The sequence below is a fragment of the Thermobia domestica genome, chromosome 5, assembly GCF_964235325.1.
Source record: "Thermobia domestica chromosome 5, izTheDome1.hap1.1, whole genome shotgun sequence".
Taxonomy (NCBI): Eukaryota; Metazoa; Arthropoda; class Insecta; order Zygentoma; family Lepismatidae; genus Thermobia; species Thermobia domestica.
In genome coordinates, this window is record NC_137458.1 from 289,667,291 (window position 1) to 289,691,678 (window position 24,388).

General features: G+C 37.7%; 1 protein-coding gene across 1 annotated transcript in view; it reads left to right on the forward strand.

Moving 5' to 3' along the window:
• Window positions 1–4,890: 4,890 nt before the first annotated feature.
• The window catches only part of LOC145686680 (protein argonaute-2-like), a 181,387-nt gene continuing 161,889 nt past the window's right edge, over window positions 4,891–24,388 (forward strand). Inside the window, exon 1 of the mRNA XM_081760199.1 lies at window positions 4,891–4,922. The gene's annotated coding sequence lies outside the window, so the exon portion shown is untranslated. The remainder of the gene's footprint in view (window positions 4,923–24,388) is intronic.

Here is a 24,388-nt window from a genome sequence, read left to right on the forward strand (position 1 = left end):
AAATTTTTCATGCTATATCTATCATTTCTCTAATAAACAAATACATTTTCATTGAGAAAGTGTACAAACGTATGTTGAGTTAGGTAGTTTTGGGGAATCCGGACCCGATGGGCTTCCTTCCCCCCCCCCCCCCCCCAAAGGATGATCTAGAAGGTAAAACTGGGAAGGGACAGCCAGAACTCACAAGGGAACATCTTATATTGATACTAGCATTGTCCAATCAAACAATGTGCAATCGATAGAGGAGTAAAGAAAAATGAGAAATCTAAATTTTTACGGGCCGATACCCAGAAACACAACAGATACAGAGGAAAGAAGGATCTAGAATCAAATAAAAATAGAAATGCAAAAGATGCACTGATACAGAAAGAACTTCAAAATGATTAAAGTAATCAAAATGGCATTCACACAACTCTGTGCTATTTAACAGAACTTCATTTTGTGCTCCGTTGCCAACACTGCATTACAAATGATGTTATTGAGCACATCTGTAGGTACAATATTTACTTACTACTGTTGTGTAAATGGCATTTTGATTACTTTAATCATTTTGAAGTTCTTTCTGTGTCAGTGTATCTTTTGCATTGCTCTCTTTACATGATTCTAGATTCTTCTTTCCTCTGTATCTGCTGTGTTTCTGAGTGTCAGCCCGTAAAACTTTGGATTTCTCACTTTTCTTCACTCCTCTATCGATTGTGCATTGTTAGATTGGGCAATTCTACTATCAATATAAGATGTTCTCTTGTCAGACTATGATAGGTATATCATGAGTTTACTATAAACCTCCAAAAAATATACAAATAATAGCTTAAATTATTTTCGTCACTCAGAAAACTGGAGCGCCTAGGACTCCGGGCCCCGGGCTAGATCCATCACTGCTACCCCCGTAAATGCGCTCCTGGGAGATGAGTTGCAATTACGTTATAGGAATCTGACAGGTCTTTTTTTCTGTGCATAAAGCAAGATATGAATTATAAGAATGTTGCAATTAGTGTTCAGCCCTCGTATTAGTGTTTGTCTATTTTCTCGAAATCTACACATGAGAATTTATCTCCAAACATATCGTTCTGTTCAGCTAGACAAGATTTATGGATTAGACTTTTTTTTTTTAAAAAAAAATTACGTTAATACAGTAACATTGTAGAGTTACATTAATATAGGTATGGATTATTCTTAATGTTCAAATTAGTTTTTCGTATCTTACCGTAGTCAACACAGTTATTACACATGAAAGAAAGATTAGAAGAGCAAATAATGTCTTCATGGCGGCTTCAAACGACGTGGGAATATAGAATAAGATCAACCGCATCTATACTATATTTTTGTGTACAAAAAAGAAAGAGAGTTTTCGGTATAACCTTTCATTATTTCTATAATGATTCTAAAATTATTACCTCTATCATGTTATTACCTGGTAAAATGAGGCATACTGGCAGTACGTTTTGTTCGAGATCATTATGCTTAGATCAATAATTTTTTCTAGTGGATTCAAATGTCTCGTAGTAACATAATTCTATAGTAAGTAATTTCCAGCTGTCTGATGTGTGACGTAGGAGCGTGCTTTTGCGATGACAGCCAAGGCAGGTAGAAGAGGTTGTACGAAGGAGGAGAGGAGACGAGAGAGGGGAAGGTTTGCAGTGTACGATTGGTCATGGATTCACGAGTGGCATATCCACGAAACCTTCGACTATACATTAGATATCCTCGTTTGTATGTCACCACTGTTTTCATTACTGTAACCCACCAAGAACGCATCTTTCGAGTGCGTAACAATATACAAATTTATTGGTGAAATTAAGTAATTTACATATTACCTATTTACTTATTTTTGCGTGTACGCTACCTATGATTATGTAAGAAATATCATTTAAGTGTCCTTCGTGACTCTGCATACATATTCTCGTTCTTTTGATGAAATTTTTCATAACGTTTTAGCTTACTTGCACCTCTAGTTCTGATATTACACGCTGAATCTCGCCCTTGAGTTCTGGAATTGATCGTTCTTTGTTGGCGTACACAGAAGATTTCAAATATCTCACAGAAAGAAATCACATGGTATCAAATCAATCAGGGTGGCTAATTCATGTCACCGTTGTGAGAAATCATCTGGCCAAGGGATCTCTCTCATAGCAAGTCCAACAATTCCTATTCCCAGAATCATTGCGCTATTCGGTGCTCCGAGACTACTAACGAAGCACAAAGATAACAAATGAAAATCGTGTAAGGTTCACTGCTGCAAACTTACCAGAACAAAAATGGCGGGTATTTCAAAAGTGGTGTTCTTTATGGGACAATCTCCATCGTTGCGAACAAAACGAGTAATTTCTCGTCTTTTCTCGGAAATGTCGCACCAAGAATCAAACAAATGAATATTGGAATTCGAGTAGTTGATAAACACATTTCATTAACTCTCCATAAGAATCTGCAGCAATGTTGCAGGGCTGTCATTTTCCCCTTCTTCCGAGTCGCCGAGTGTGGGAAGTCAGACCCAAACCCGAGCAAGGGCACCGATCCTGGGAGGACCGAGGGGGCCCGGCCCCCCCAAGCTTATGTGGGTTCCCTATTGTATTTATGAATATACAATATTTGGCATAATTTCAGTGCAATTTGTCTCAAAATCTTCATATACATACCTTCTGCATCTGAATGCCCCCCCCCCTCAAATTTACAGAGAAATCGGCGCCCTTGAACCCGAGTGACAGTAACCTGGTGACCCATGACCCTTGACTCAGTCACTCGTGACTACTATGTACAATGAATTTCTTCACCCGGTTCGCCAATAGAGTGGATAATCAATGTTAGGGCTGGTAAGTCAAAAGAAATTCTTCATACCGAAATTCATTTCTACAGTCTGCAGCAAAAAACCTACAACATGATCATGTAAGTTTATTGTGAAACGACGAAGTAATTTGTTCCAAAATAAATGTGCAAGGGAGGACGCCAAGGTTTCTCCTGGCGTGATTCGTGCCACTTAGACGTTATGTTGATTTCCTGCGCTGTTAGGCGTAGTTTCACAATAAACTTACATGTTCATGTTGCAGGGTTTTTGCTGCGGACTGTACCAACCTACTCCGTGACCAATCTTACACTGTGGTATCCTTCAATTCTTTCACATTGAACTATCACCGTACTACTAGGCAGAATGTCTAGGACAATTTGGCATTTCCCTTCAAGTAAAGATTTTTTTAATATTAACCAAACAAGGCACACATTTGTTTTATTTGCTTTTGTTTATTAATAATAGTCAGCGACAGTGGCGGATCTAGGATACGATCAAAGGAGGAGCTAAACCATAGTTTGCCGCTTTATCCAGTGTAAAGCAGGATTGAAGCCCATTTTATTCAGTATACCTGAGCGTCAAGGAGGAAGTGGGCTATAGCCCCTATAGCCTCCCTTGGATCCGCCTCTAGTCAGCGCCATCTATTGGCATAAGGCAAGTAGGCAGTGCAGATAGAAACGTCTATCAGGACGACTGTAAACTATTAGGTGTGTCATACACAGATTTATATATTCCTGTATTATAGGGTGACCAGGTTTACAGAATGAGATAAAGTGGGATATTCGTCAAACTGACTTAAATTTATAACCTATTTAGATATAGTGATTGTTACGTCGTTTATTCGTGCCAGTGGGGAAGAAATGTCTAGCTCTTCAAAATAACCATACTTTTACTTGATTAGCTTGATTCCAATTTTATCTTTCAACATTCATAATCAGGGTTAGGGGTATCACTTGTCAATGGAGTGTCATATTTTTCGATGGTCTAAATTTCTTGTAGGAGGGTTGATCTTTCCAGCGGCGCAAAACTGTCTTCAACATTGGGGAGGGGGGGTAAGATCATTCCCATATATATATTTTTAAAGCGATGTTCAAAATATTTATGAAGTTGAAAAACAATGTTTTGTAGGATCAGGAGAGCAGAGTTGTCTTCAACATTGGGATGCGGATAGATTTGAGGCTTATTCTGTGAGGACAACAATTTCATCTCACTTTACTTTGTGGCAATCGGACACAAATCATTACATTTCTCCCTTAAAAAAAAAAAAAAAAAAAAAAAAAAAAAACCTTTAAAATCGGATTATTGAGGGGGACAGTCATCCTAGTTCCAAGATTGGGAGGCATGTCCCCTTACCTCCCGGGATTTGCACCAGTGGATCTTTCCTTTAAAAACTGTGCGAGTTGATACATGAAATATGCTTAAAATGTCGATATGAATTACGGGATGTTTTTTTTTTTTTAATTTATTTTTAAGGCATATTCAGCATTTCGTTTGTATGTTCTAGGAATACCGGTCACTTTCTAAAAATGGCGACAACACCGTAAAAAAAAAAATAGACAATAAGAACAGCACAGCAGGGGTAAAAGTGGATCTGAAAAGGTAGGGGAACGTATGACGTCACGCCTTCCCCGTGCTTATCTTTGCCCATTGTAATATTTAGGAAGTGGAGGGACGCCCTAGATATATTTTTGGAAATGGGAGAACGGCGTCCTCCGGCGTTCTCCCTCACTTTTACTCCTGCAGCACAGACATTTTGAAAAGAAGTACATGAACAGGTACTTTTAAAAGCAAAACTACACAAACCACCAGAAGAATTTACAATATTAAAACATTACATTATCTTGATTTTTTAAAACAACATCCAATGATATTACTTGCATACATTATTCAACTTCGTCGTTTGTTAAAAATAGCAAACATTAAATACGTGTATTTGTGCTTATTCTCTTCTGTAAGCTGTTCTTTACATTGTTCAATGATTTATAAATATAAAACATGTACATTCCGTCCGGCTGACACCATTGTTCTCTGAAAAAAATAAGAGCATAAAAGTTAAATTAACAAAAGCTGTTCTCTACTAAGATCAAAGCCACGTACACTTATTAAAAAAGTGTAATTGCTACTGAAAAGACGTTGGGCTCAGGTAAGTCTTTAATTATGACTATAAATCAAGGTGACCAGAAGTCCCGTTTTAGCCGGGACAGTCCCTTTTTCCAACTGTTGTCCCGTTTTTTTTCTGATTATCGAACGGGACACCTAAATGTCCCGTTTTTAAGTAAAAATGACCTAGGTGTCCCGTAATTATTATTCAAAATATAAATCGTTAATGCAAATTCTATTCTCTTCCGTACCAACTCTCGTTGCCAAGGTTCAGCCGTGTTTAGAACTTCTGAATTTTCAAATGGGAATTGAGTGTTCGTGGTTCAAGTGGGAATTGAGTGGGAATTCTGAGTGTTCAACTAGTTAAAAGAATTGTTGGGTAGAACTTTTCAATCGGGAACCATTATTTGTTGTGTGGTACACGTAAAGTTAGAAACGGTGTGTTATTGCTCTTACTTGTGTATTTTGTAAATTGAGAACACTGCTGAGTCCCAAAATGCAATCTGAAAGTCAGATTCCCCTTCCCCCCCCCCCGTAGCCGATTCGTATGCGTCCCGTTTTCGCAAGTGAAAATTCTGGTCACCTTGCTATAAATTTATTTATATACACTTATATATATTACAGTATATCACAACTACCAATATATGTAAATGTTATTGAACTTGTTAAACAGGTATTAATACTTTCTTTTTTTCATATAGTAAGCAGCCAGTAAATGTGGGGAGTACAGTGGCTCAGTGGTAGAGCATTCACCTCTGGTGCATGGGGTCCCTGGTTGGATCTTAGCCGACGCCAAGTGGGGTTTGTGGTGGACAAACACCGTGTTCGTGGGCTTTCCTGGAACTCTCCCGTTTCCTCCCATTTTCTTCATTCCACAATTTCATTCATTTCTCATCATCACCGTTTCCTTTAGATTAACCGTCGTAACTGTGGGACGTAAAACTTTAAAAAAAATCATTTTTCAGCCAGTAAAGTGCTATTTTAATACTTGTACTATTTCAATTTAAAATTTAGGCCTAGCTCTACTGGGCCGACTGAAGATTTCTGAAACAATTATCATCAGCCTTCTTTCTCCAAAATGTTTTAATAAGGGTTGCAACAGAAGCAATGTTTGTGGTCTTGTGTTGGACTCTTATGTCAACTTTCACTTTTGCAATTACAGCAGATATTCAAAGTGAATATTCTGAACTTCCCGATAGTTCTGATCAGGGTCGTAGGTGCAACACATGCATTTTCACGGGACGACAAAATCTGTCATAACTATATTATTTAAACTAAATATTTCTTATTGGAAGCAGACTTCATAATGACGATAATTAAATATAATAAGCTGGCTTCCTATTTGAACACTACATTCATAAATCATGTTTAGGTTGCATTAATTTAAGATCACATGGACAAACAAATCCCAGCATGAATTGCTTGATTGTTGTCAAATACAAGAACTCAATTCCCGAACAGTAGTGAATACCTGTTCCATTTAGTTAGTTGTCACTAGGGCTCGGAAATTGAAGACCTAAAAATTGCCTAAAAAGGACCTATAAAAAGACCTAAAAAAATCTGAAAAAGGACCTAAAAACTGGAGAAAGGGGCGTAAAAATAAGACCCAATTTAATTAGAATTACTGTACACATTTAATGGATATAATGCTTAAGAAATACAAGCTTCTTGTATGCGAACGGCCTGTCCTTCTTCCATAAACCGAAGTAAAAACTAAAATAAGAAAACTTTCCCCTCTCACCCATCCCCTTGTTGGAGAACATTGTTACACCTCCTTATCTGACTTGTGATTGCTGCAGATCTGGTCTTATCAGTCCAGTCGTTTAAGTATGTATTATCTTTTGAATTCACTTTACTAAAGAGAAGGGGCCTTACGCAGAGTCGTTTTGACATATGATTAGCGTTATACTAAAGGTTTGACTACTGCAGAAAACATGTTAGTCTACCTCTTTAGTATGTCACTAATCACGCGTCAGAACGAGTCTGCATAAGGCCTAAGGTGTTTAAGAGGTAGTAATGATTCGAGTTAATGACCAGTAAATTTATTGTCCAAGGATGAAGGGTAAAAAAAGACGTTAAGACCTATTAACAGCTTAAAAAAACAATAAACAGAAAAAACGCCGAAAAAGGCAAAAAAGGACAAATAAAACCCACCATTTTCTGGTGTACAATGACCCAAAATGAACACATATAAGCCTCGTCTTCGGTCGCTCGTAAAAAAGAGGATATTTCCTCAACTTCCGGGCCCTAGTTATCACAGTTTTGATATGAAAACTAGTCTTATCTTGATCACAAACAAGTTCCTTATCATTGAAGGTGGAAACAAGTTTGTTTTTGTTTTTTAAAAAATAACAGATGCAGAAAGAAAAGAAAGAATTAAAGATGAAAGAGCTAGTTGCACTAAAATTGCAAACTGATACATTGAAGTTGAAACTCGATATTGAATTCTATATAAAAAAAAAAAGGATTACCATGTTTCTTCTGTAGATGTGTTTTCTTTATCTTTCACTAACATAATAGATTATTATTTATAGAAAAACAGACACAACGAAATTCTATTTGTAGTGTTTAGGTCTTTCTGAGTGCGAGTGCACTTTCTCTCCCCTTCGTTATTCATGATGGGGTAACATACTTAAAATCATGGCCTTTAAAATTTGATTTTTCTGGAGAAAGGGGGCAGCAAATGGTGCCATTGCATGGGGCGGCAAATTGCCTAGGGCCGGCCCTGGTTCTGCCTAGGGCCGACCCTGATTGCAGAAAACTGACCAAAGTGTGCACTGCAATGAGTGCCACGACGTTTCAAATTCCTCCCAAAGCGTGCTAATGTAGTTGGTTTTCACGTTCGTTTAGGGATAAACTCAACTGTATTTTTTCGTTTTCAAACTTTTTATTAAGGTAAATGTAATTTTTCACATCTCGAGCGTAGTATTGCGGTACATAATCTTGCTGGAAATGATCGCTTGTTAACATAGAACGCATAAATTGGAGATAAATAAAGATCTGTACGCATGTCTATAAACACTTATCCAGTAATAACATCCTGAAATCAATTAACAACCTACATGGTATTTTAAATATTCTCTTGTGTGCATTAAACACGTTATCATAAATTTCAAATTACACGCAAGTATGTTGTTAGAGGTTGGGTTACAAACTCATCTCTCTGCTGCTGGTGTACGTATAAAACATCTTTGAATTTAAAATTCTATTTTAAAATTGTCTTGCGCTACTCCAACGACAATGGTACCTCTGCTATTTGTTTGATCATCTTAATAGGGTTTCATGCATTCATGAAGTCAGTACATACAGGACATCATATTACACATTACTAGTGGTACTATTCAGCCGGTTCGCAGTGGTTCTCTAGAACCGGCTGTTAAAATATTTCGAGTTCGCAGAACCGTTTGTTATACCCAGACATAGCAAATTTTACCCAGTTATACCCAGAAACAGTCTTTTATGTTGTTTTTTTTTAAAAAGAAATTCTTACAGCTACATGGTTAAACATATGATCTCTCACAACAAGGTATAAGCGTTTATTTCTTAATCTCAAATGCTCAGGTATCAAGAATGAGAACTGGGATCACATGAGTGTAGTGGTGAGGGTTATTTATATTTTATTCGCATACTGGGTGAAATGCCCGTTCTTCGCACGGGGAGAATAGGTTTATGGGAAATATTCGAATGCCCTTTTCTCTTAGGATGTTTATTTGAATGAAAGTGCAATTATAAGAATACAGATGATACTCTACTTTTGGTTATACATATTGAAACACTTTACCCCAACAGAACACGTCTTTAATCAAATTGAAATAATTAAAATAAAACAAATTGAAGTTAGGTACTAAACGATCTTCCAAAACTTCAGCCGTTTTCCCGGCCCGGCCTGAATTCGAAGCAAATCTCTGTCATTTTTAACATTTTATTTTTCACCTCTCCGCAGCCTCTGCCATTGGAGCTCAACTTGGACTTTAAACGGTATTGGGACCGTTATTGTTCATTTCAGCGACCCCAAAAGCTATGGACTGCACACTAATATCAGTCGTTTTGCATTATTTTTACATGTCCCTCCTTCTAATTCCACTTCTTGCGGTGTCTTACTCCTGCAGTACTTTTTCTAGATTGAATGTCGTATGTGTATTAGTTTTTGGATCAGGGGCCACAAAATTTTTGAACGGCCCTTAAATAGTTTTTTTTTTTTTTTTAACGGAATAAGCACGTTATACTAAGTGATACGTTGGGTTTGGCTACACTCAGTGGCGTATTTACGATTTTCTTTCGGGAGGGGCTTTGCTACCTTTCGGGGGGGGGGGGCTTTGCCTGGAAATGTGAAAATTCTGCAAGATATTTCATTTACTTTACTATACCAAGTAAGATTTCGGGGGGGGGGGCTTAAGCCCGGAAGCCACCCCCCTAAATACGCCACTGGCTACACTATATGTAGTTCTCCAGATATAAGGCCTACAAGAAATTTTTTGCCTGGAACATATTAGATCTTTTGATCCAGTAATAGAAATTCACGAACAAAATGTATAGGGAACTATGAGTAAGTACATGATTTAAAAACATAAACATAAGATTAGTAAATATATGCTATCTCAAAAACAACGTAACCTATTTATTATTTTAGTGAGACATTTTCAAATATTTTGTGGCGCCACTCTAAGTCAGCCAATGTAAGCCAGGAAGCTGCGGAGCATAGTTTGGGAAACTACTGAAGGAAACAATCGTGGGACGTTAAATTATATATTTCTTTCATTTTTTTAGCTTTACTAAATGGTGAAGAAGAAAAGAATTTCCACGGCTTTTAAATTACACCTATACTAAACAGTAAAGACATTCATTAGACACTTTTGCATGTATGTATCTAATAATTCAATTAATTCTGACTTATCACTTCATGTGTACTTTGCACGGACTTCGCGAAGAACAATGCATCCTGAAATTGTTGAAAATAAACATGAGATAAAGAGTTGTTAGAGACTGTGATAACTATCAACAATCGACACTTTTCCTTAAGTCTCAGTATGGTTAATAATATCTTTCTACATATCGGTCAATGTAATGTCAATGTATTACAATCAACTATAAAAATTATTATCACATATATTTAATTTATGATAACGAGTTCTTTTGTCACGAAAAATCGACAGATTTGTAGGGTTTTTGAGTTTGAACTTTTAATGTACACCGCATAGGTAGATATGCATAAGTATACATTACAAAGATATTCAAAGGAAAAGATTATTTTTTCCCTCGTAAATCAAGAGACTTTTGGAAAATATGTTGCAAATATTTTCTGTTAGTACTAAGAGAAGTGACATTGGAGCTACAAAATTTCTAATTGAACTGGCAGTAATAATGTGTTATACATTACTCCCACCAGGCACGTAGCCAGGATTTCGTGAAGGGGGGGGGTCCGAGGCATGAAATACTGTGGTCATCAAACCAGAGGCTCGATCATTCTAAACTATTTTATTGAAACATATATTGGTTCGTTTAGCCTGGATTTTCTAATGAGGGGGGGGGGGGGTAACATAAAATACTAAAGGCCCAGGAGCTCGATCAATCTAATTACTTCACTGACAACATATATTGGTTTGTTAGAAGAATAAAATGAGAATATGTTATTAAGTATTTTAATAAACTATGAAGAAATCTCGAGTAAAATATAAAAAAAAAAAACGTATTTAAAAATATTTTACAATATTTACGTCCTTCCTCTCTTCATCCAAATATAAGAATTTTCCTTTTATTATGACTTCAACTATTACAGGGTGTTTCTAAACAATACCGACAACGTTTGGGAGATGAGTACTGATATCAAGATGAGACAAAAAGTATAGACCAACCTGGGTGCACAAAGGCTTCCTTTCGTAGTTATAGGTTCCCGAGAACATGAAAAACTGAACTTTTAAGGCCCATAGCTCGAAAAGTATGGGACCTATGTGCCCTTGCAAATTTCCCTGTTTCAGAATCCTGCGGTATCTCCGCAACAATTTTTATAGAGGTAGTTGGTGAGTACTTCAAATTATATGCCCGTAACCAGACCTCCTCTATAAAAATTGTTGTGGAAATACCTCAGGATTCTGAAACATGCATTTTTGGATAGGGCACATAACAGTTCCTAAAGGAAGTCTTGACCCGACCACGATAGGTCCTATAATTGTGAGGCTATGGATCTTTAAAGTTAATTCTTTCATGTTTTCGCAGCCTATAAGTCCGAAAGGAAGCATTTGTGCACCCATATAGGTCTATACTTTTTGTCTTATTCTAGTGTCAGGAATCACCTCCCAAACATTGTCGATGTTGTTTTGAAACACAATGTATAAAAAGTACATTTTCACTATTATAAAAAGTACATACTCAATAATGTCTTGCAAAATATTTCTCAATATCTGCATTCCTTTCTCTGTTGAATCAAGTGTTAACAGAACTTTCTTTCCTCATAAATTTTTGTTTTTATTTTTCTGTCAACTACTGTCTGTTCCAAATGACAGGATAAAGGAGCAGTAGAAAATTGTTTTTGAAATAACATATTTGATACTGCAGAGAAGCGATAACAAAATATTAGGGTCTATTATATATATATATATAAAAAAAAGTCCACGCTGTTACACAACGGCACTATGCTTCGGAAGCTTGAATTCTCCCAGACTAGTAGCAGAAATTCTGAGAATTCCGTAACTTTTCTAGAAATTTCAAATTCCCTGACTCTGCCAGGATATCTCGCTCACCTCACCACCATATATTGCAAGTAATACAAATCTCCTAATAGGAAAGAGTAACCAAAAGCTTTCTGTAGTTTTTTTTGTTTTTATTTTTAACGCTGATCCTTCTTTTTCTCATTTTACTTTGTTTTATCCTTCCTTATTTTTTTCATTTCTGGTCTCGAAGGGGGGGGGTCCGGACCCCCCGGACCCCCCCTCTTGGCTACGTGCCTGCTCCCACTACTTCTTATCACTTAGCTATGATAAGATTCTTCGATATTTTTATAAAAAGGCCTTGTCCATCTTAAACATAAATTAAACATAACTTTCTTACAACTGTAACATTTCTCGTTAATTTATAATAAAGAATATAAAGAGCCTTGTAAGAAAGTTATGTTTAATTTATGTTTAAGATTCTTCGTTGAATTCTACGGTATAATTTCTTATTTTCAAAGTAGTGGAAATAATATATATATATATAACTCTATGGCCTATGGAACCCGGAGGTTCAGTGCCGCGTTCACAAAAGCTCTCCACTGACTTCTATCCTTAGCTAATTGGATCCAGTTTCTACTTTGTATTCCTATCTCTGCGAGATCCATCTTAATATTATCCTCCCATCTGCGCCTAGGTCTTCCTAATGGTCGTTTTCTTATGGGTCTACCAGTCAAGACTTTGAAAGCGTTTCTACTTTCTTCCATTCTAGCTACATGACCTGCCCACCTAAGCCTCCTAGACTTGACGACCCTAACAATGTTGGGTAAACCGTATAAACTATGTAGTTCCTCGTTATGAAGCTTCCGCCATTCTCCATTCTCGTTCCTCTTGGGTTCGAATATTCTTCTCAGGATCCTGTTCTCAAATACTTTCAGTCTATATATATATACAAGGTGGTATGTAACTCCACCGATAAACTTTGGGATTCGATTCCTTATATGGAATGAAAGAAAAAAGTTCTTATAAACATAGGTCGAAAAACGTCTCATTTCAGAGTTATGAACCGCCGAAAATTAGAAAAATCATGTTTCGAAACGCCCTGCCTTAGAAACTATAGGACCTATAACAAGGAAGTACACAGGAACTAGTATGCGAACTATCTAAATATCAATGTTTTACCATCCTCCGTTATCGGCAAAACGAACGCGTTATTAGTACTTAAAGGAGTATCCCTATACCTCAATTTCCTTTTTATAGTTCGTTTCGCCGATAAAGGAGGATGGTAAAACATGGATATTTAGATAGTTCGCATAGTAGTTCCTGTGTAATTCCTTAAACCGTTTGGGATCGGTCCTGTAGTTTCTAAGGCAGAGCGTTTCGAAACGTGAATTTTCGAATAACTCTGAAAGGAGGCGTTTTTCGTCCCATGTTTATTAGAACTATTTTTCTTTTCTTTCATTTCATAGCTATAAAGAATCACCTCCCAAATTTTGTCGGTGGAGTTACCTACCACCCTATATATATATATATATATATATATATATATATATATATATATATATATATATATATATATATATATATATATATATATATAATTTCAAAATAGTTCAATCTTAAATCGGCACATAACGATTTCATGATGATGATCAGTGTTGAAATCGGCAATCATAGATGAGCACCACTTCTGATCTCAGTTCAGATGCAAAGTCGAGACAAAACTCATTCCTGGGTCTCTGAATCCATTAAAAAAAAGTTTCTCGCTATCTCTTACCGCTTTTGTTCTATGATAACCAACGTTGAAATCGGAATTGGTTAATTTGTACCACTTCCGGTTTTAATAGTCGATTTATCAAACAAGATGAAACCTGAAATGATTCCAAAAAACTACCTTCCGCTTTCTATTACCGTTTTTGATCTATGGAGATGAGTATTGAATCCGGAAGTAGGAATAAATTTCTTTTAATAGAGAGATGTGGTTAAAAATTGTGTGCTCTCTTGAGACACTGAATCGATTCCAAAGAAATACTTGGTGCTATCTATTGCAGTTTTTTGTTTTATACTGATCAACGTTGAAATCAGAAATGGTTAATTTCTATCAGTTCTGGTTTGTATAGAGGAGTAACAAATGAACCTACTCTTGGGATACTGCATCGAATGAAGAAAAAAAAAAAACTTTTCAATATCTTTTACTGCTTTTGCTCTGATACCTTTGATTGATGGACGAACAGACATAGTCGTACTACAAGACTTCCAATGCTTATACATAGCATAGATTCGAAGTCTGAAAAGTACCATAATTCACCACATCTACACTCTCCTTGGATAAGTTTCAATGCACATAACAGATGTAGGATCACGAAAATCGCAGATACAAAACTTCTGGTTCCAAACGGGGTGCCTGGTTTTTGAGCGCTCTGAAGTCTAGTCTGATGAAGAATCAGATGTTTTCTTGTCATCCTTCTTCATAATGGCAGAACAGAGACAGGAGATAATTTCCCAATTTCATCTAGGATCATTTAAGAATCCTTAACATAGAAATAAACTAGGAATGCAATGGATGTACCCGATTGCAATGAAATGAGCTGAGCGAGCTTAAACTACGTAATCATTCCTGGCCATTATGCAATAATAAATGCAATTTTTAATTGTTCACAAAAAATCGCGTGAAAACTTTTCCCCCATGTTAAGTCTATGCAAGCGTTTTTCGGTGATTATTCCTCGATGGTACATCGGATTTTTGATTTCGACCTATGTTGTCACTCAGCACGACATACTCTATCAGCGTGCTAAGTTTGGTTGAGATCGGCCAAACGGTCTAGGAGGAAGCGTTTTTCGGTCATTATTCCTCGATGGTACATCGGATTTTTGATTTCAACCTATGTTGTCACTCAGCACGACATACTCTATCAGCGTGCTAAGTTTGGTTGAGATCAGCCAAACGGTCTAGGAGGAGTTCGCGGACAACCAAACGGCTAACCCGAGTATAAGAGCTTCGCTTCGCTCAGCTCAACAAAATATACCGTGGAACTATTGAGAAGAGACAGCTATCGATTCTTCTCAATAAAAGATAGAAGACAAGCCATAAAATCTGATCTTTCGCTCAACGCAAGTAAAATTCCCTGGGTTTCATTTTGCTTTAAAATTTATATTTCTCCCCTATTTGTTCAATTTTATCTCAATTATGGAGATTTTCCTCAATTTACGAACACTGAGTTCAGCTGCAGATCTTTTTCTAATTTAGCCTAATTCTGAGAAAAGACATTAAACTCAAAACAAACAAACCAAATAACAACAAAATCTTATAATAGTTGAGATTCACTACGTATATTCATTGGGACACTACTGTATAGGCCTACGTCATGGTAGAGCACTGCTCAACAATGAGGATGAACCGCAGCTATTTTAGATTTTAGAATTGTGAAAGCATTACTGCTAGCATATTGACCAGGGGAGAGCCAAGCTGAGTCTACATGGAGAAACCGAACAATGAAACAAAAGCCTCGTAGCGCATAATCACTCGAGCAAGTATTAGACAAAGAAAACTCCAATTATGAATGAGATACATGGTCTATGTAATCAAGCCTCTCTCTCCATCCTCTTCTGTCTTCCTCTGCCTCAGCTTGGCTGCCCTGCTCTCTTAATGTGCGGCTAGCCTAAAGACATTATAATATTTAATTGCAGCTATTATTTTATTTTATTTCAGTATTTTGATAATACTGAACTGAATGGACACTGTGATTAAGGGTCGTCCACATGACACACGTAACGCGGCAAAGGGGGGAGGGGGTTCGAACTTGCGTTCCGAAGCGTGAAAAGGGGGAATAGGGGGTTTATGACCTCGTTACGTAAAGTATGTTTTTTGCTGTAATTTTAGTTTTTATTCTCAGGTTTATATGCGATCTTTAAACAAATAATTTTATTTATTTTTTCTTTTATATTCTTTTATAGCATCGTATTTACGGCACACGCTTTTCTGGAGTTAGTTGTTAGTGATCGTAACCACCGCTTGAAAATGCTCTCGCATTCACACTTGTATCGCTGTTTCTGAGAATATTATTTAAAACTTTTGATTTTAATCATTACCCCCACTCTATTCTTCTAAGGAATTTCGCATGTGAAACAGAAGAAACTCTTTTTCTGGAAATAATTTTTTCCGCGATGGAACGATCCACGATTTGGAGCAAAATAAGATATTAAAAACCTAATTCGTCGGATCTTTTTCTTTTCTTTCTGTCCTTTTTCCTTTTTTTTACTTTTGGATTTGAATATTTCTAGTGAAATTGAGTTTATTTGGATTCTGGCACTGATTTAAGACAAGAAGAATTTAAAAAGGGGTAAACTGAAGTTCAAAGTCCAAAGAAGATGCTCGAAAGCTTGTTCTCAAAGATGTCCCTGCTCCTTCATGTGTGCAGTCCCTTCAAATCTGTGGTCAACGAGGAAGAGAATTTCATAGCATCGTTGACACTGGCGAACTTCAAATACAAGAAGCATCTTCGATTTCGGAAAATGAGATTCGGCAGTATTTTCTTTTTGCCCACCATTGATGACCTAAACGGATGAATGCTAACTCCTTGGGAAAACGACAGTATGCAATTTCGAAGAATTAAAACTGGTTAATTAAACAACCTTATGGTGTTGAAATATTATTACGGCACTACCATTTTCTAATACTTTGATGCGTTAGCGAAAAGCACTACAAATATATTCAGAATACAAGCATTTTGTAATAAAATGTTCTACCATTAAACATAGGTTTTTGTTGTAATAACTTGCAAAAATAAGCAAAATTGGTGAAAAAATCAAAAAGTGTTACGTAACAAAGGGGGAAGAGGTTCCGCCTTGCGTTACGAAGCGTGACAAGGGGAAGGGAGGGGGTAAAAATTGGTCAAAAGTAGCGTTACGTAATGTGGACAGTCCCTTAGACTAAAGGCTTTATTTGGACTTCTATTTTCTATTTCTTATTGTTATCTGCTAATCTTCTTTTAATTCCTTATCCTTAAAATGAACGAAAAATGAAGCTGAGAACTGCACCAAGTTATCACGTGGGCTTCGCTATCAAGCTGAAATCAATGTCATTTCCAATGAATTCCTTAAACACTGTGTGAAAGCGACATAACCTTTTACCACCAACAATTTAATTTCTTTCTATACTCATTAACACATAGTCCTAATTTCGTTCTATAGTGTAACTAGTTGAATATACCCATGCTTCGCACGGGGGCTGTATTTGGAAGTCAACGCCTGTGAGAGTATCACCATTGATCTCAGTGACCGCGAAAAATATGGATTTGATACTAATATCGGTCATTCTGGGCTATTTTTTTCCATGTCTCAATATTTTCCACCCCCACCCCCGCGCAGACTCGCGGCCCGCATACAATAACTCAATTTGCAAGTCATCGTTAATGGAAGTGTCACCATTGATCTCAGTGACCGCGAAAACTATGGATTTGACACTAATATCGATCATTTTTGATTACTTTTACATGTCTCGGTATTCTCCCCGGTGACCCCCGGCCCGGAGCCGAATAGCATGAATTTAGAAGTTAATGCGATCGGAGTTTCACCATTGATTTCAGCGACCGCGAAAATTATGAATTCGACACTAATATCGGTCATTTTCTACTACTTTTACATGTCCCGGTAAACGCCCCCCTGAGACCCCCCTGGTTCGAATTTTGACAGAAACGTTTAACTCTGGTCTGGAGTCTGGACCAAGGTATTTGTAACTAAAATTTGGTAACTCTCGGTCAATTTGTCTAGTTCGCAAGTCGTTTCGGTAAACGTTCCCCTGAGACCCCCCTGGTTCGAAATTTGAAAAAAGGGTTTCGTCTCGATCTGGGGCCTAGGCCAAGGTACCGCTGACCAAAATTTGGTAACTCTCGGTCTACTCGTCTGTTCCCCAGGACACACACACACACACACACACACAGACAGACAAACACACAAACAAACTCTTTATTTTATTTATATTAGATAGATATGCCATGATTAACAATTGTCGCCCCCATCGCTGGATTAAGACCTTTCCAATACTTTTTGACAACCATCTATGTTGGATAACACGCAATGCTACTTAATTCCGTGACACCACCTTGTATTAGGATGCTGTAGGTCTCTACTTGTCATTTGTGATATTCTGTACAGAATTTGCTTTAATCTATCTTGTATGGTTTGTTTCAGGGGCGTCATTTCAGACTTCGCTTGAAGGGGAGAAGAGCAACACTGACATAAGATTTTCACGTTTTGTACTAGTATAATAAAGTATACATATACACTCGATTAAAGTATATTTTCTATGTGTTCTTCAAACTCTTGAGGGGGCAATTGCTCCCTCCTGCCCACCCTAAATGACGCCCCTGGGTTATTTCCTAAGAGTTATCTCTCCCTCTCTCTCTCTCGCTCTCTCTCTCTCTCTCTCTCTCTCTCTCTCTCTATATATATATATATATATATATATATATATATATACACTGCTCCACAAAACTTAAGCAACTCGAAGAAAGTGGCAGAAAATAAAACGACACCATCACTGTACCAAGTATAATGAAGAAACCGACGGTCTAGATGCACAATGCAACACAAGTGAAGACGAACAATACAGTTAGGATGTACAGAGTAACCAAAAAGTTCAGCACAACAATACCTCAACATGTGAAGCTGGATTGTGCGAGGGCATATTCAGTCAATATGGCCTCCATGCTCGTATGTGACCACCACGAACAGCTATAGGCACGACATCTGGCATCCATGCTGCAAATTAGAGTGTTGATCAAGTCTTGTGGCAGATGTTGCCACTCCTCCAGGAGAGCTGCTCCCAGGTCAGGGAGAGTGCCTGGTGGTGGACTGTACTGCACTATTCGCCGTCCAAGAGCATCCAACACATGCTTGATGGGATTCAAGTCCAGCGAATATGCAGGCTATGCAATACGCGTAATGTCTTCGCTCTCCAAATAGTCGGAAACAAGATGTGCACGGTGTGGGCGGGCATTGTCATCCATGAACAGGAAGTCTGGGCCAAATGCTCCGCGGAAATTGCGCACATGTGCATTCAGAATTTCATCCCGGTACCGTTGTGCTGTTAAAGTGCCATGTTGCACAATATGGAGGTCCATTTTCCCATTCAGCATAATTCCACCCCACACCATAATGGAACCACCGCCATAGGAAGGCCGTTCAGCAATGAAGTTTGAATGATAGCGTGTTCCTGGCTCTCTCCACACTAAAGTCCGACCAGAATCATACGACAAACTGAATCTCGACTCATCGGAGAACATGACACGCGCCCACTGGTGTTCCCCCATGCAACATGTTCCTGACATCATGTGTAACGCGCACGTTTGTGCTCCACTTTCAATGGCGCACACAGCACAGGCCTTCCTGCATAGAGTCCTGCTCTGTTGAGCCGACGACGAACAGTTTCACGACTCACGCGTTGTTATGTAGCCTGAAACAACTCATTGGCCAGTTGAGAGCGTGACTCTTGCCGGTTACGTTTGGCAGAAATTGTGAGAAATGCGTCATCGACGGCCGACGTCTTCTTCGGACGGCCTCCTCCATGACGTCTACTGACTTCATCTCCATTTTGGAAGCGACTCCACAGCCTTGACACAACGCTTTTGTTCACGTTGAATTCCTGCGCCACTTCCACTTGCGATGGACCCAATTCCAACCGCCCAATTATTCGCCCGCGGTCAAAGTCACTCAAATGTCGTCTATCAGTCATTGCAAGGTGTGTACCCCACACAAGAACCACTAACACAATGCTTGGAGCCTCGGACACTACTAGGCTGTGGTGTACGCCTCATGGCATAATTTGTTCACCGCGCTTGAAACGATGTTGCTTATGTAATAGAACGTGTGTTCGCCTTGCCTGTGTGTCTCTGATGCGTCTCTGTGTATGTGCATGCCACTAACCAGTGTTGAGTGGGCCCCACACGTCGCTTATACTACGTTCTCTCGGGTTGCTTAAGTTTTGTGGAGCAGTGTATATGGCCGGATTTAGGGGGTGCAAAGGTGCACGTGCACCCCCTACCCCTTCGTTGTAAATATACACTATCTAAAATGAGAAGCTAGCAATGAAAATAGTAACACTTTCCGAAACTTTCTGCCATCATGTTTCCGTTTGGGGCTTAAAAGAAAGCAGAGCTTTGCAAAAGCAATAGTTTCAGTCGATTTTCTGAAGGTTGAAGGAAAAGGATTCACCAAGCAAAACAATATAACATTTGTCAAGTAGGGATGAAAACATAAGCCAGGAAGAGAGAAGAACATTTTTTATGTATATCACTTGCGACCCTCTTTTAAATAGCCTCTCTATGCATCAGCGTTGTCAGGGGTAAAGGATATTGTTACAAGCCACTTTGAAGAGTTTCAGTATGATTGGTCACTTTGGTAAATATTGTGCACCCTTCCCCCCTCCTCAGACAATCGGTTGTTAAAAATTAGAATAGCACCACTGCACACTACCACAGTACTTTGAAAACAATTCTTATTAAGTGCTTATTTATATTAATCCTTTTTGTATACTGCACGAATCATCACCGTTCATTCACACTGTAGAGTAAGGAAGTGGTTATTAAAGATAATATGCAAGCTACTAGCTACTTCTTTTAATGACAGAAAGATAATGGTATATATATAACCACTATACTGTTACGTTTCAGTATAAATTAGTTTACATGTTCACTTTTACATTAACTAATGAGTTGAAATATTGAATTATGAGAAATTAAGAATATAGCGCATTTTAGTAGAGTATATATAAAAATAAGTGTTATTTCTGTCTTTTAACACTTTCGATCATAAGCCCGAGTCAGACTCGTTTTGTATGTTTATTCCAAAACTCCGAAGCCTGAGTCCAACTCGTTTTTTACGTAATAGCCCCTATGTAACTTATTATGGGTTCCGGTCGGTTGTCGGCCGTGAGAGACACGGCGTGAGAGAGGGTGCCGATCCTGGAAGGGGGGCAGGGGGCACAGCTCACGTGGGCCCCCTAGTGTATTCATGAATATACAATATTTAACATAATTTGAATGCAATTTGTCTTAACATCCTAATATATAGCCTATACCTTCTGAGTCTGAGTGGGCTCATCAAATTTACAGATAAATCGGCGCCCTGTGAGACTTCTTGAAGAAATACTATTAACCTGACATCCAGATAAGAGTAAACGAACTTTTGTAGCTTGATTGTTGTGATTAATTTTCTTCGTTTGATGTAAGTGTAATGTCGAGATGATGCTGTGAACGTGATGTCGGTTTGACGATGTGAGAGTGAGGACGAGTGAGCGTAAGGTCGAAATGATGTTGTGATTGTGAGTTTGAGTGAGGTTTGTCATAAGTGGGTATCTTTGGGGGGTGATCATATTACTAAATTAATGTGCCGAGATTTTACATGTATGAGCCGTACCTTCACATTGTGCATAGATCGCATTGGTTAGACACACTAAAAAATTAGGGGACATATTATTATTACCATTCAGGGTTCATATGACGTAATCTATATTATAAAAGAGAACGTACAAAACCTTTGTTCCCTCATCACGCTAATACGGCTGAACCAATTTCTTTTATTTTTGGGGGGTTATTAGGATTTGGACCCTAGATGGTTTTTATCATATCACTTTAATTTTTAATTACCAGTGTCTTGAGATAATTGACCATTCAAGTGTCCATACGTACAAATCCTTTGTTATTAGTTCATCATAGGTAAAAATAAACGTATTTATATGCAACCCGCATGACCGTGTCACTCGGCGGGTTAACATAAATGACAGGCGCTATAATGTTAACATTTACTGCAATTTGAAAGCGAAAAAGTAAAAATTATCTAAGTAACAAAGTTTATTGCGTTCCGGGGTGACCGCAGCGAAGCGGGGTGAACGCTGCTAGTACTCTATATATGTCGTTTCAGTATTAGACTAGCCATATATTGACCAGGAGACAGGACAGCCAAACCGAGGCGCGGTACAGGCAGGAAACTGTGAACAATAGCGTCGTAGTGCTTACTGACCAGTTCACGTGCTAAACAAGGACTCGACAACGTTGTGACTGTGACTCACGGTGAATGTAGGCCCTACTCAGGCCTCTCTCTTTCTCTGCATTCTCTCCTATCTCTCTCTCTGCTTCAGCTTTGCTGTCCTGTTTTCTGCTCAGTATGCAACTAGCCTTAGGTGGAGTTATCATCATTGTAAGGGGGCCGCGGTGGCTCAGTGGTAGAGCGTTCACCTCTGGTGCTCGGGGTCCCGGGTTCGATACCAGCCCCCGCCAGGTGAATTTTGTGGTGGGCAAACACCGTGTGCGTGGGTTTTCTCGGGGTTCTCCCGTTTCCTCCCCCTTTCTTCATTCCACCATTTCATTCATTACTCATCATCACCGTCTCCTTTAGCCTAACCGGCATAACTGTGGGACGTAAAACTCAAAGATTTCATTTCATTTCATTTTATCATCATTGTAGGTATTCTGTCATTATTGGCAGATCACTTGCCGCAAATGAGAAGCTTCTTTACTCTACGGTTTTTCGTTTCTCGTTTTCACGTACAATTTTTCCGCTTTGATATCATCCATTAAGTGTAGTCTCTTCGCCCCTCCCTTTCTTTCCTTCCACCATACCCTCTAGTACGTCCTTCATGATATAGTTCCTTCTTTCTATGCTCTTTCTCTTCTTAATAATATCTAAAATTGTTCTTTTTTCCTCCATCATTTCTAACACCTTCTCATTCATTTTCCGCTCTACTCAGCTAATTTTCTCCATTCTTCTCCACACCCACATTTCGAAAACTTCCAGTTGTTTTTCAGCATTTTTGAGTAATGTCTGCGTTTCTGCCCCATATAATACAATACTCCAGACGAAGCATTTTATGAGTCCTTTTTTTTTCTCAACTCTTTATTCAAAGTCCCACAAAATAGCACTTTCTCCATCCTAAAGGTTTCTTTCACCATTCCTATCCTTGCTTTTATTTCACGTTCACATTTCACATCATTACTGATAATACTACCTAGAAATCGAAAACTAATCACGTGTTCTATTTTCCCTAATCCTAATTTTATATTTGACACCGATCCCTTCGTTCAAACACAATGGATGTACGAAATTAGAGGCCGTGTTGGTCTCTGCAGTTTCAACTTCTGCAGTTTATTATGATTTTCTTTCCATATTCTGCCACAAGTGCAATATTATCTCCATACCTTATTCATCTAATCATTCTACCTCCTACCGAAATTCACGTCTTATTATGTAGGGTCAATTATGTTGAATAATGCTCTATAAAGGCCACTGGAATACTGCATAAAGGCTACTATAAATTTTCTCCAGAAATGGAAATCAAACAATCATAATTCAATTTCTTCCGTTTCTTTCTTTTTTTCATTAAAATGTATCAACATTTTATGCATTTCATGAATTCGTCAATACAAGAAGCAGTATTTTTTTTTTTTTTTTTTTTAAGAATATATTTAAACTAACAAAATTAATTTAACACAATACTAACCTCACCGACTAAAGTATGTCACTAGAATTTGGGAATTTTCTTGCACTGTAAAGGAAACAAAGAGAGCTTTTTATCTATGGAAAGAAAACACAAAAACGAAACAAATTGTTGTTATATTAAATCTAATAATTACAAGGTAACTTATATTATTCATGTGTAAGAACAATTTACGATCAATATACTAAATTAGCAGATTGATAGCTATTAATACGGAAATTTGTAATATTAAGTTACCTCTAGTAAGGCTCTATAGATGACGCAGAAGACATAATTAAATTCTTCATCATCTTCAGTATCTGGAAAGAAAAATAAATAGAAGATATATATTATTTATTATTTCACGTAGGATGCAACACTGAGCCACAAAGCCCTAGACTTCGCCATTGTTTCTTTTCTTTTCTTTATTTCTTTTTTCTTTTCTTTTCTTTCTTTTTTTTTTTTTTTTTTTTTGAGGAAGAAATAATATTTTAATTATAAACGACTTGAAAGTAATTAGGGGAAGAGTTTCGTGTCTAAAATTAAACTTTTTAAGTGTTCGTTTTAAAGAGAATTGTTATACGTATTGCACACAGTTTTTCTGACATACGAGGTGTGATCAAAAAATACAGTGAATAATTTTATTAGAAAAAAGTAATAAGCTTACATAGAACCTGATTTAATCTCCTTCAAAGTAACGTCCTTGGCTAGCAAAGCACTTATCCCAACGTTGAATCCATGACTGGAAGCATTTCTGGAAGGCTTCTTTTGGAAGGGCATTTAGCTGTTCTGTCGTGGCCATCTCAATGTCATGAGTTGTGTCAAAACGTTTTCGTTTAAGCAAGGTTTTAATTTTGGAGAAGAGTCATAAGTTGCATGGTGCTATATCTGGAGAGTACAGCGAATGTGGGCAGACAGGAATATTTTTTTTTTAGCCAAAAACTCGCGAATCAAAAGCAACGTGTGGCAAGGAAAATTTTCATGGTAAAGAAGCATTTAATCGGCAGTCAAAATGCTTTTTACGGACCCATACGAGATTTTAGCTCTTCGGAAAACTCTAAAATAGCCGTTCACGTGTTTGAACAAATCATTTGTACCACTTTTTGCATGTTTTCATCTGTTTTTGAAGTCAAAGGACATCTCGATCGTTGTTCGTTTTCAACCAACTCCTTGCCGCTTTTGAATCGCTCATAACACTTGTAAACAGTCTTCAATACCACCGCTTCATTATCACACATTGATTTTGACATTTCGTGAGCTTCTTTGACACTTTTTTTTTTTTTTTAGCTTAGAACAAAACTTAATGTTGGCGCACGACAGACACTCTTAACAGTAACTCACTCTTCTGTCTCTAGAAGCTAACAAACATATCATAACTCGTTCAAACTGAACACT